Source organism: Rhinolophus sinicus, chromosome 2 (genome assembly GCF_057876585.1).
Source record: "Rhinolophus sinicus isolate RSI-liver-muscle chromosome 2, RSI-T2T, whole genome shotgun sequence".
In the NCBI taxonomy this organism is placed as follows: Eukaryota; Metazoa; Chordata; class Mammalia; order Chiroptera; family Rhinolophidae; genus Rhinolophus; species Rhinolophus sinicus.
In genome coordinates, this window is record NC_142502.1 from 13498566 (window position 1) to 13511885 (window position 13320).

Here is a 13320-nt window from a genome sequence, read left to right on the forward strand (position 1 = left end):
TTAAATATTCTCATTAAATGAATGGACAAACAAAACCGAAACAGACCCACAGATACAGAGAACATTGATGGTTGCCCGAAGGGAGGGGATCTGAAGTGGGTGAAAAAAGGGGAAGAGATTAAGAAGTACAAATTGGTTGTTACAAAGTAGTCATGGGGATGTAAGGTTTAGCCTAAGGAATATAGTCATAATATTTTAATAACTATGTATGGTGTCAGATGGGTACTAGATTCATTGGGGTGATGGATGGGAGTGGTGTTGGGGAGCAGGGTGAAAGGGTTAAGAAGTACAAATAGGTAAGTATAAAACAGTCATGGGGATGTATAATAAATAAAGCATATGATAGTGTAATAGCTACAAGTTTTGACAATTAAGTTCACGAACTCATCCTAGAAAAAGTGCTACACACCTCATTGCTGAATATCACTATAGTCACCTGCAAAGTACTCCCCTTGAGAAGCTATGCACCAACACCAGCGCCTAGTTCACCCTTCAAAGCAATTTTGGAACTCTTTTTCTGGAATGGCCATCAGAGCTGTTGTCGTATTACACTTGATGTCCTGAATGTCATCAAAACGTCTTCCTTTCAAAATTTCCTTTATCTTCAGGTAAAAAGAAGTTATTGGGGGCCAGATCAGGTGAGTAGGGAGGGTGTTCCAATACAGTTACTTGTTTACTGGCTAAAAACTCCCTCACAGACAGTGCTGTGTGAGCTGGTGCATTGTCGTGATGCAAGAGCCTTGAATTGTTGGCGAAAAGTTCAGGTCGTCTATCCTTTTCACGCAGCCTTTTCAGCACTTCCAAATAGTAAACTTGGTTAACTGTTTGTCCAGTTGGTACAAATTCATAATGAATAATCCCTCTGATATCAAAAAAGGTTAGCAACAGTGCTGAAACAAGTTCGGAAACTTAATTGTCAGACTTCATATGTACAGTGCCCGGTGAGTAATAGACTAGTCAGGGAGGTCACTTCTTAAACTATATAAATGTCTAACCCCATGCTGTACACCTGAAATTAATATAAAGTAATGCTGAATGTCAACTGTAATTGAAAAATTAAAAGGGAGGGGGAGATGGAAGGGAATGAGTAGTCCAAATGTCCAGGTATAAAACAAATATGTCATGCGGATGTAAGGTACAGCATAGGGAATATAGTCAATAATATTGTGATAGTGTGGTGCAGTGTCAGATGGTTGCTGGACCTATCATGGTGATCACTTTTTTAGGTGTATAAATGTTGATTAACTACGGTGTACACCTGAAACTGGTAAAATGTATGTTAACCATATTTTTAATAAAAACCCTAGTATATATTCTTGTTCAAATATTATTTCAGTTCAGTGCCTTCCTATTATAATACATTGTTTCAAGCCCCATACCATGTAGAGTGGGCTACAAAATGATTGCTATTAGCACACTTTTAATTGTCTTCTCTCCACGGTGTCATACCAACTGGCTGGTGCACTATAGTTTTGGAAAAGATTGTGAACCAAGTTATATCTGTGTCTCATATCATCATTTGTGTTTATGTAGGATGTTTGCCCTGAGAAAACTAAAACTACTTTGTTTAAATTGGATCACATTTTACCACTTAAGTAAAACTTACCAGGTAAGTTTCCTGGTTTGAATATTAACTCTTTCCATTTTTTTTCCTCTAAATTTACAGCTTCAGTACATGTTACCAATACTCGCCACCAGTAATTTCACAAAATATTCAAGGTCTGACAAAAAAAAAAAAAAAAAAAAAAAAAAGAGTTCTCTGTGCATTCCTGTTCCGATTCATAGTCCAAGACTTTTTGTGTCGTATCATCTGGCATCAGACATAGTCTATGGGTGTAAGTTGGGTTATTGGAAGGGAATGATTGAGAACAAGTGAAGAGAAGGAAATCCAGAAGTAGTGACTTTAAAATAATCAAATTTTAACTCTCAAGGAATGAATGTCCTGGCTGAACAATTATGGACCAAGTATATTTAAATATTACACAAATCAGCAGGAGCTTCCTCCTGCTTCATAGCTGGGACTGTGTAGATCACTCATGACCCACAGGAAATCCCAGTGGAGAGCCTTTCCCTAAAGAAATTAATATTACCCACCCGGCAAACTCATCCAGGGTCATGTGGCAAAGTCAGGGTCAACCAAAGATAGAGCCCACTGAGGCTGACACCGATCAGATTATCATGCTTCCGTAAAGATCTAAATTATCTACCAAACACTGTTTTACGTGGTTGAAGACTGGTGCTGAGACCGTGTACACTATTTACACTGCAGTTCCTCGAGACTGTCTGTTTGTACTGCATTTCATATAAAAGCAATTTTTTTTTTCTCTACTTGAAGTAGTTTTCCAGGCTTCTCCTTAAATAAATCTTGGGCTCCTGGAACAAAGTTTATAGAGGTAGGATGAGCAGTCTGAACTCTGGCCTTTGCTTTCTAGTTGACAGAAGGTGTGTGTGTGTGTGTGTGTGTGTGTGTGTGTGTGTGTGTGTGTGTGTGTTTTAATCATAAAGTTAGAACTGATTTCCAGAACAAAGCTGACCTGTGTGGCAATGCCTTCGCAAATCCCATATCTTCAGAAATTACATAGTTGATGCCAAAATAAAAAACCCTGTCTGAGTCTTGTTTTCGGGTTCGTATTCCAAAAGAAGAGAGTTCTACTTCAAGGAAATTAGAGGACTCTTTCTCACTCTAAAGGAAAACCACTTCGGAATGCTTGGTAACATTGGATCTGGTCACTTCAAGTTTTTCATTGGAAACCTGGTAAATGGTCTTCATCAGATACTTTCTTCTGCTGGTTCTAAAACAAGGCTACAAAATATCCCTTTCACAACACCTCTAAGTAGGGCAGTCCCACCTAGAAGACTAATGGCTCCTTGCTCATCAGTGTTATTAGAGAACATTGACCCAAATCTGGGAAGTAGGGAGGGTAGAAACCAAAGAGCATGTTGCCTCCTCGCCCAGTGTCCCATGAATATACTCTGTGAACTATTCACCACCAACTCTCCATCAAAGTCCAAACTGCCACTGCTTAGAGCTATTAAACAGCCATATCAGGAACAGTTACATGGGTAATTCTTGCTTTCTGGAAAACTTTTGCTATAGGAAAAAAATATGCTCATGAAGAAAATTGTAATTCCTCATAAATGTAAATATAAAGAACCACAGCTGTGTTTTCCATGGAGTGTTTTAACTGTATACAACCCATGACTCTACACCAAAAAAAAAAAATTAAGGCATGAACAACTGCTCCAAAAGTAGGTCTTAATTGATATAACAGAATATCACATGTATCTTATGGGTCTTCCCTTGAGGACACCACTTCGTACTCATCTCTCCCTCTCATTTCTTTTATATTCTCGTTCCTTTTATAGTTAAGCATCCATGCCAGACAATCACTATTTTACATAAATTATATTCCATAGCAGTTATTAGATGGTCATGTGTCTCCTATCTATTACCTCACCTTAAGATTTTATACAGGGTGGCCCGTTGGCTCAGTGGTTGGAGCGCAGTGCTCGTAACACCAAGGTCGCCAGTTCGATTCCCACATGGGCCAGTGAGCTGCGCCCTCCACAACTAGAGTGAAAACAACGACTTGACATGGAATTGATGGGTCCTGGAAAAGCACACTATTCCCCAATATTCCCCAATAAAAAAAATTTTTTTAAAGATTTTATACAGAGTAATCTTGTTCATTAGTCGCTTAAGGTCTCTGTGACTTGTTTCTCAGTGAGACTGTTAGCTCTGTGTTGACAGGGATCTGTTTAGCCATTGCTTTTCCCACAGTGTTAACAACATCCCCTTGGCACAGACAGCTGCCCTTCTAACTTGCTCCCCTTCCTCCAGAGAAATATGGATGTGCGTGGTCACCACCAGAGTTTCTTTTTCCAGCTTCATTTTATTTTGCCTTATGACTAGACGTGGCTTGCCTGTGGATTTTGAGAAGGGACGTGTACAACTTCCACATTTCTTCCTTTAAAAGAAATGGCTTACTCTCCATGTCCACTCTTTCCCCTTTTCCACAAGCCTTTTTTGTCTCTTCCCAAAAGCAATCTCCCAAACGTTTGGAGGTGTTTATTTTTTTCAGTAGCTTAGCCTATGGCCTCAAAATACACACAGATGGCAGTACACGCCTCTATTTCATGTCCATTGTGCTTATCAGTTTATATGTGTGTCTCCCTTACTAACTATATATAACTTGTGAGAAACAGTTTCTTATTTACCCTTCCGTTCTCTGGCACTTCAAGTCTGCCTGGCATATAGTAACTGCTAAATAAATGTTAGGTAAACAATAAATGCAGCCATAAACTTTTTCATTTAGCATAGGGTTATACTAATTATTAAAGCAAATTTGAGAGACAATCTCTATGCCTGAATTTATTTCCAAAATTGGAAAGCTTCAACTCTGTTATCTGGAGTTCAGTGCATTTGGAAAATTGAACCTCGAGCTTTATAATAACATAGATTTGATTGCTTCGTTATAGGTCAAATTCACTTTCACTGACCTATGTTTCACCTATCACATCGGCCCCGATGAGGAAGTCCGGTAACATACAATGTTCTGTCGGAGAGACAGTGGGCTAACAGGCACTTCCCTTCCCTATTGCTGGAGGCACAAAGCAGCAGGATTTATTTTCCTTTTCTCGCGACTGCCTTCACAGACATACTCAAAGACCAGTGCCCAAGGTTGTTCACAGGAACACTACTTGTAATCCAACCATCCTGGAAACAACCAAAAATCCTTCATATCACTATTGATATGAATTATGGTCTGCCCTCACAAAGGAAAATTGCTGCGAGTAAGAAGAAGACAGATAAACATGTCCTTCAATAGAAATTGCCCTAAGACATATCATTAAGTGGGAAAGAATAATACAAAAGAGTACACTCCTGGAAGTATTTTTAATGTTGTATCTAAGGATATGCAGTATGTGCATGGATAATTTTGGAGGACTACAAAAAAAATTATAATTGCTGTGAGGCAGTCTGGGCCTGGGCAGTGCTTGCTGTACTGTTCAAATTCTAGTTTTATTCAATATGCTACAGTTTTCAGTTAAAAATGTAGTTTTGTCACTTCATACCCATTGTGATGGCTAAAATTAAGAAAAAAACAGCAAGTGTTGGCAAGGACATGGAGAAATTGAAAGCTTCATACACTGCTGGTGGGAATATAAAATTGTGCAACAATTTGGAAGTTCCTCAAAATGCTAACCATAGATTTACCATATGACTCGCCGATTCCATCCCTAGGTACATACCCAAGGTACATACCAAAAACGTACATCCACACAAAAACTTGAACACAAACGTTCAGAGCCAAAAAATGGAAACCCAAATGTCCATCAACTGATGAATAGAAAAACAAAGTGTCATATATCCATACAATGGAATGTTATTTGGGAATAAAAAGAATGAAGTACTGATACAAGCTATGACTTTTATGACCCGTTAAAACATTATGCTAAGCGAAATAAGCCAAACACAAAAGACTAGATACTGTATTGTTCCCCTTATTAAAAATGTCCAGAATAGGACTCTATAGAGACAGAAAAGAGTTGAGAATGTTCTAAAAGTAGATTGCAGTAATGGTTGCATAACTCTGTGAATATACCAAAAAACCTCTGAACTATACACTTTAAGTGGGTGAATTTTATGTTATGTGAAATATATCTCAATAAAGCTGTAAGAAAATAGTTTCAAAAGTACTATTACATAGGGGCGGCCAGATAGCCTGGCTCAGTTGGTTGGAGCACGAGCTTTGAACAACAGGGTTGCCAGTTCAATTCCCACCATGGGATGGTGAGCTCGACCTCGCAACTAAAGATTGAAAACAGAGACTGGACTTGGAGCTGAGCTGTGCCCTCCACAACTAGGTTGAAGGACAACTACCTGGAGAAACACACTGTCCCCCAATATTCCCCAATAAATTTTTTTTTTAAAAGGTACTATTCCGTACATTATTTCATTCGGTCTTTATACCCACCTGAGAAATGATGGCTGTGAAGAACAAATGAGATAATGCATGTGACAAAACACAGAAAAGAAAAACAATGATTAGTTTAAAATTAAAGAAAGTCTATAATCATGAATATATCTAGGTATTTACCTCTCAGAAAGATTTCTGTAGTAAAAGGAAAATTTTACTAGGGGTTTGCCTCCCACGACCCATCTGCCTATTCAATGACTCATTCATTAAAGACTCTTATAGTCATCCAGACTATGTTTGTGAATCACTCACTGAATCACTGATGCTCCCTGTGCATTCACAATCTAAGAGCTTTTGGTGTACAAAATGTTCCCTCCATCATTCTTTCAATTTATGTTCTACTAATTGACTGAAAGGAAAGGGGGTTTTAGATCTTTGGTTAGTCCACATTTTAAAACCATTTAGTAAAAGAAAAAAAATCTATGTTTTGCAAATGACAACACTGATGTCTTGAAATAATACAAGGAATGTAGAACAACCTAAGAACTCATGGCTGATGCTAAAATCTATAATAAAATGTCATACAGTACTTCTTCCATATGAGGCATTGTGCTAGCAAGTTACAGATACTAATTCATTTAAATGCCGCAACAACTTCTTATTAACTGTAGTTTACAGACGAGGAGCAGAGGCTCTAAGTAGCTTGCCCAGTGTCACACAGTGAGTAAGGGGCAGAGATTGGACTGGCACCATACACTCTGACTCCAGAATCCCTGCTCTTGACCTATTCTACCCACTCCTTATTTAAATCTCAGTTTGATATGTGAAAGAGCTGCAACATATTATGTTTTCTCCAATAATATTTTGAGTAAAGTAAAACTTAAAATCAAATTCATACAGTCATCGTAATGTGTACCTTTCATCACCGTAGTCTTCCTCAATCAGATTCATTTATATTGCATATAGCACTTCAGTCTCAATGACCATATCAAAGTAATCACAGTCATGCTATCTGTTAGCTAGAGGGCTTTGGGAAATATCTCTTCTCAGTATTTTGATGGAAAAAAAAGTTTGAAGTATTAAAGGTTTAACTTTTGTGTCAAAATACATGGGGCTTGTTATAAAACACAAAGAATACCCTGAACCTTTTAAGAAAATAAGAGCAATCTATTATAGTGGCTACAAGAATAATTTAAAGCAAGTGTCCTCTTCATGGCCTATGTCTATATAAATGATATAATCACAAATTTAAAAAGATTAAAAAAAAACACTTAAATCAATCAAATATTGAGTCTATATACTTCTCAAAAGAAAATGAGGAGAAAGGGACCTACTGTTCCTTTTTCATTGAGAGGACATATTTTTTTCCCTAAATTAAGTAATATTTTCCTGGAGTAATATAGAAAAAGCCAATAGCCTAGCAATGACAACAGTAATTGATCCAGTTACATTTTAAGATCCTCGAGTTTGATTAACTTTAGCACTTTCACTGTGTGAAAAAGAAAGCATAGGCTTGTAGAATTCACATAGTAATTTGTTCATGGTTATCCTAATGGGGTATGTCTAAAAAGAGGCAAAATATACAGATAGAAATGTTCAGAAAACAATGAAAAGCCTAAATCGTTACATAGGGGCCATTGGCTAAGAATCACTTGATTATTCAGTGAATTTAGGAAGATGTGAAAAGTGAGCCTAGAGAATGCAGAGGGAAATAAATACAGCTTGTTACAAAGTTCCACCAAAGAAATAGAAAGCCATTTTCTGTGATACTCATCTTGGGGTACGCAATTCTTACAAACGTACAAAGATGAGAAGTGTGGTTTAATACTTTCCTCTCTGGAACATATCTTTCAAAGGGATAAAGATACTGGAAGTACACAGATAACACTAGAGACAAAAACCTAGTTTATGTTCTCATTAGGGAAAATCAACTCAAAAATTAATGACTCTCCTTAAGCACTGTTGGTTGGCGAGATTCTAAAATGGCGCAAATGCTACAGAAAACCATATGGCAGTTCTTCAAAAACATGTTTTTAAATTTAAATAGAACTAAATTAAAATAGAACTATCATACGATCTAGCAATACCACTTCCGCATATAAACACATATCCAAAAGAATCAAAAGCAGGGTCTCACAGAGATATTCACACACTTAGTTCATAGTGTCACTATTCACAATAAGCAAGAGGTAGAACCAACCCAAATGTCCACAGACAGATGAATGGTGCATTTATGCACCATTCAATTATCATCTTATCTCCTTTTTTGTATTCCTAACAGTCTGTGAGGTCTGAAGGAAAGACCATATATTTTGTTGTATCTATAACACTTCGCTCATTCATTTATTTATTCATTCACTCAAAAATATTAATTGAATATCTACTTCAGCCCTATTCTAGGTATAATGAACATCAATGTACAAAATATACACTTTTACTAAATAAATGATTGGTGAATTTGATTATAATGATTCCATTAAACTTAATTTAACACATAATAGCAAACATTTCACTATCACTTATTATGTGGCAGGAACTGTTCTAAGCATCATTATTATCATCTCCAAGTTGCAAATGAGAAAACTGAGGCACAGAGAAGTTAAGCAATTTGCCCAAGACTACATAGTCAAGAACTAGCAGGGACAAAATATGAACAGAAGGCTCCTTCCAGAGTCGGTGCTCATAACCACCTGTTGTATTTGCTCAGTACGAATACTCTGCTAAGCTTAAGGGAAATGATAGTAATAATACTCTCCACGTCTCCTGTGTGAGTTCACAGGTTAGCAGGACAGAGACATCGCTATCATATGAAATGATAAGTGCTCTAACAGAGAGATGAGCATAGGAGCACAGAGGACGATTCAATTAATTTTATTTTTAAAATATGAAGGTTTTATAGTGAGAAACATTTCAGGTAAGCCTTGATAAAGGAGCCAGGAGGAGAAGGAAGAAGAAGAAGAGGAAAGAAACAGGAAGAGAAAAGGAAGAAAGGGAGGAGACAATCATGATACTGGAGAGATTACCGCTGGGCACAGAGGAGAGAAAATTGACATTGTTGTGGATGCTAGGGAACAGCAGTGAGTGCCAGGCACACCTCTCGTGCCCCCATCAGAAATGGAGCCGTTTCCTGCCTGTGAAGTAGGCAGGCTAGCCAGGAGCCAGACACAACCACAGCAGTAGCCCCTTCTCTGCTGACAGCCAGGGAAGTCACAGGTGGTCATCCCAAGTAGAGAGGAAGAGAGGTTGCTGTTTAAGCATCAGTGGTCTTCCAGACACACTCACCCACTCACCTGAAGAACAGAACATCAGCCCCAGTCATTTTTAAAGAAAAGTCTCGTCTTTAAGGAGAAGAGGTAGAAATGCTAAACAAATGACTAAAAAGAAATTTTCAGAGCGAACCAAATTCTGCATGATTGGGCATCAGGTGAAAAGAACGAGTAATACAGACATAGATATGCACATGTCAGAAACAAGTTCTGGTAAATATGTTTGCTTAGTTTAAAAATATAGAGAGATTAAAAAAAAAATACTGATAAAATATAGCAAAGAAAACTCCAAGAAAATGTGAAGAATGTTCCTGGAGAATCAGGGAGAAGTTCAAGACAGAAGTGAAGTCCAAAGTGACAGCTTTTAGAGGTGAGAGCCCATTTTGTCACCTATGGGATAAGGCCGTGGATTAAGGACCTGAGATCCAACTCGAATACACAAGCTGTTCATAAGCGGCAGAAAATGGAAAGATCTTAGAGAACAGTTGTTTCAACACATGTAGGGAAATACAAGTGGTATTATAGCGATAAATCTCATCTGACCTGTTAAATCTTCAACAGAACAAGCAAAAACAGTGTCCAGGTCCACATTTTCAGGAGTGCAGCACTTTTCACACTGTAAATTCTCAATAAATATTTGTGGATGGCTAATGGACCGAAAAGGATGGAGTGAAGGATGAAGGGAAAGGAGAAAGGAATGGAAGAGACAACAAATGAGGACTACATAGCAGATGATTGTGGGTAAACCGCTAAGAGATGAAACGGAAATGTAGGAAGGAAAGGACTTTTGCCTCAAAGAAATTGAAGTATGACACCTATAAATTTAGACAGAAGTTCAAAATCAACTCAGAAGATGAAAAACATGGGGAAATAAAATAATTTAATCTACAGCATCGCCATACTTTGGAAATGGGATTAGAGGGTTTGGAGTTAGAGCCTGTAGGATGTCTTGTCATTTGAGAGTAAAGAGGAGTGGCTTAGAGAAAAACGTGTCATGGAGGGGTGTTACACACAGCACTGTGAAGACTTTGATAATCTCAACTCTGATGACAACAGCTGTTTTTCACGTTCTTTGACAATATGCAATCAAAGCGGACTTGGAATCCTTTCATGTTCATGAGAAGAAAGGAAAACCATCTACACTGAAGATAAACAGAGCATATTTTGTGCAAGTAAAATTCCTCTAGAAAGAAAGCCCCACCGTGGTGTTATACCATTATCTTAAGTATCTGGAATAATAAAATTTGATTGGCCTCAACAATACGACTGCAAGATAGAATAATATCGACAGCCACTACAATCATATGCCAGCAAATTTGTTACATGCTTTTCTTGCCTTAGTTCACTTAGCCCTCACAACATCTCTATGAGATAGGTTATTGTAAAGGTTAAATCTAACAATTACCAAGATTAAGAAACTTGACCCTGAATGACTTGATCACTTAATAGTCAGGCCAAGACAGTCCTACTCAGTGAAGCCTCATCTCATGAATAAGATAAAGCATGAAATATTAGAAGGAACTCAGGATAGAGAAATGTCTACCAATAGCCCATTTTCCATGATTTGAAAATGGCGGCAAGTGTCCTGCTACCTTCAGACACTAGGAAAAACCTGCTGAATGCAGAAGCAATGTTAATATTCCAAGCTAACAGTGGTAGGAATGGAGGTAAACAAGGTTTCAACATTGTCCCAATACATTGTTTAGTGGACATTTAGCCATCAACTACTTCCAAGTCAATATAAAGTTAACCAGCTATTTCATCTGGATCAACTCGAATGCAAAATTAAGCCCACTTGGACCACAGACAATGAATTTCAGCTTCTGCCCATTAGAAATGATTTTATAAGTGAGGCATTTATAAAATGGAACTAACCCATAAGAGACAAAAGTCTTCCAACTATAAGTTTTCATGGACTCGTTCTAATTTATGATGCTGCTTTCATGGAATTTGTGAAATTGGAGGATTATCACTTGGGAAGTATTTTTGAAAAAAACAAATTCTGACAAAAATGTTATGTTGAAAACAATTGCCTCTCATATGCATTATGATGGATACTATCCAAAAAAAAAAAAAAAAAAAAATACCAATTGTTGGCGAGGTTGTAGAGAATTTGGAACCTTTAATTACCCCTGGTGGGATTGTGAAATAGTGCAACTGCTATAGAAAACATTTCCTCCAAAAATTAAAAATAGAATTACTTTTATGCTCTAGTAACCCCACTTTGGGTATACATCCGAAAGAACTGAAAACAGGGTCTCAAAGAGATATTGGCACATCTTTCTTCATAGCAGCACTACTCACAATAGCCAATGATGGAAGCAACCCAAATATCTATCAACACGGAAATGGATAAACACAATATGGTACATACACAATGGAATATTGTGCAGCCTTAAAAAGGAAGAAAATCCTGTCACATGTTACAACATGGATGAACCTTGAAGGCATTATGCTAAGTGAAATAAGCCAGTCACAAAAGGACAAATGCTGTATGATTCCACTTATATAAAGTATCTAAAGTAGTCAAAGTCATAGAAACAGAAAGTAGAATCGTGGTTGCCAGGGACTGGGTGGGGGTGGGAAATGGTGAGTTGTTGTTTAATGGCTATTGAGTGTCAGTTTTGTGAGATAAAAAAGTTCTGGAGAGGTGTTGCAATGTGAACTTTGTGAACAATGTGAACTTAAAACTAGTGAACTGTACCTTTAAAAACAGTTAAGATGGCAAACACACATTACCATAAGGTAGTACTTGCATACTATTTGGGGTTTTTTTTCTTTGCAACATTGTTTTACAGATTTTAAATAATACATCTAAAATATGGATTGCTTAAGGAGAATTTAAAACAAATAAATTATTTAAAAAACAATTGAATGACTGCATATAGAAAAGGATCTCTTTTGTGTTTATTAAGAAGCCCGAACTAGACAAAAGATACAAGGATTTATGCTAAAGCTTTATTCAGTAAAGGGCTTTATAAAAATCGGAGCTGGCCGAGGGAATGGGTTTGTTAGGTGGTAAGCTCCTGGTCACTGATTCATTCAAACAAAGGAAGACCTGTATCTAACAAGGTTGCTATAGGAGCTCAGGAAATTTTTCCTCCATTAACTCTAAGGTTTTTCTAGTACAAACTCTATGATTCTATGTCAAAAGAATACAAGTAAACAAAGAGACAATACGGCGGCCGGTTGGCTCAGTGGTTAGAGCACAGTGCTCATAACACCAAGGTCGTCGGTTTGATTCCCACATGGGCCAGTGAGCTGCGCCCTCCACAACTGATTGAAAACAATGACTTGACATGGAACTGATGGGTCCTGGAAAAACACACTGTTCCCCAATATTCCCCAATAAAAATAATAATAATAACAATAGCAGAGACAATGGTAGCATTTGATCATCCAGAAAAATCATTCACAAACCAAACCAAAATGATTGACAGATTTGATTACATAAAAAGACTTCTCTATATCCACACCAAAACAAAAACAAAAACTCACCATCACAAAATAAAATTAAAAGGCCAACAATGAAATGTGAAATAAAATTTACATCATTTAATTCAAATGGCCTGGTAATCTTATTACAAAATAAAATTTTACACATCAGCAACAATAAAAAAATTTAAAACCACAATTTAAAAGGCTCAGAAAACATTGACAGCAGTTACAAAAGAAGAAATGCCCATAGCCAATAAACAAATATTAATATTTGCAACCATTTCCTTATAATACAATAAATATTATAGAGACATTAGAAATAGTAAAAATAGTTCTTTGTTTACTGATATTGAATAATCTCCAAGATATCTTGTTAAGTGAAAAAGTAAGGGGCAAAACAGTATGTATAGCATGCTTCTGTTTGTGGGGGGAAAAATAAGCACATATTCACATACACGCACTTTTGCTGGTATTTGCATGATTATTTTAGGAATGCTACTGAAGAAAATGGTAACAGTGGTTGCCTCCTTGAGAGAGTTACTGGGAAGCGGGTGTTGGAGGTATGTAAACTTTTCACTGCATAATATTTTGTTTCTTTAACATTTTGAACCATGAACACGTATTCAAGGAACTAATTTTTGTACTTCTTATAAATCAAACAATGCACATTGTAATGAGAATCTTTTTTTTCTTCT

At 37.0% G+C, this 13320-nt stretch overlaps 1 protein-coding gene across 1 annotated transcript in view; it reads right to left on the reverse strand.

Moving 5' to 3' along the window:
* The window catches only part of ESR1 (estrogen receptor 1), a 354777-nt gene that overhangs the window by 304333 nt on the left and 37124 nt on the right, over positions 1-13320 (reverse strand). The window lies entirely within an intron of this gene.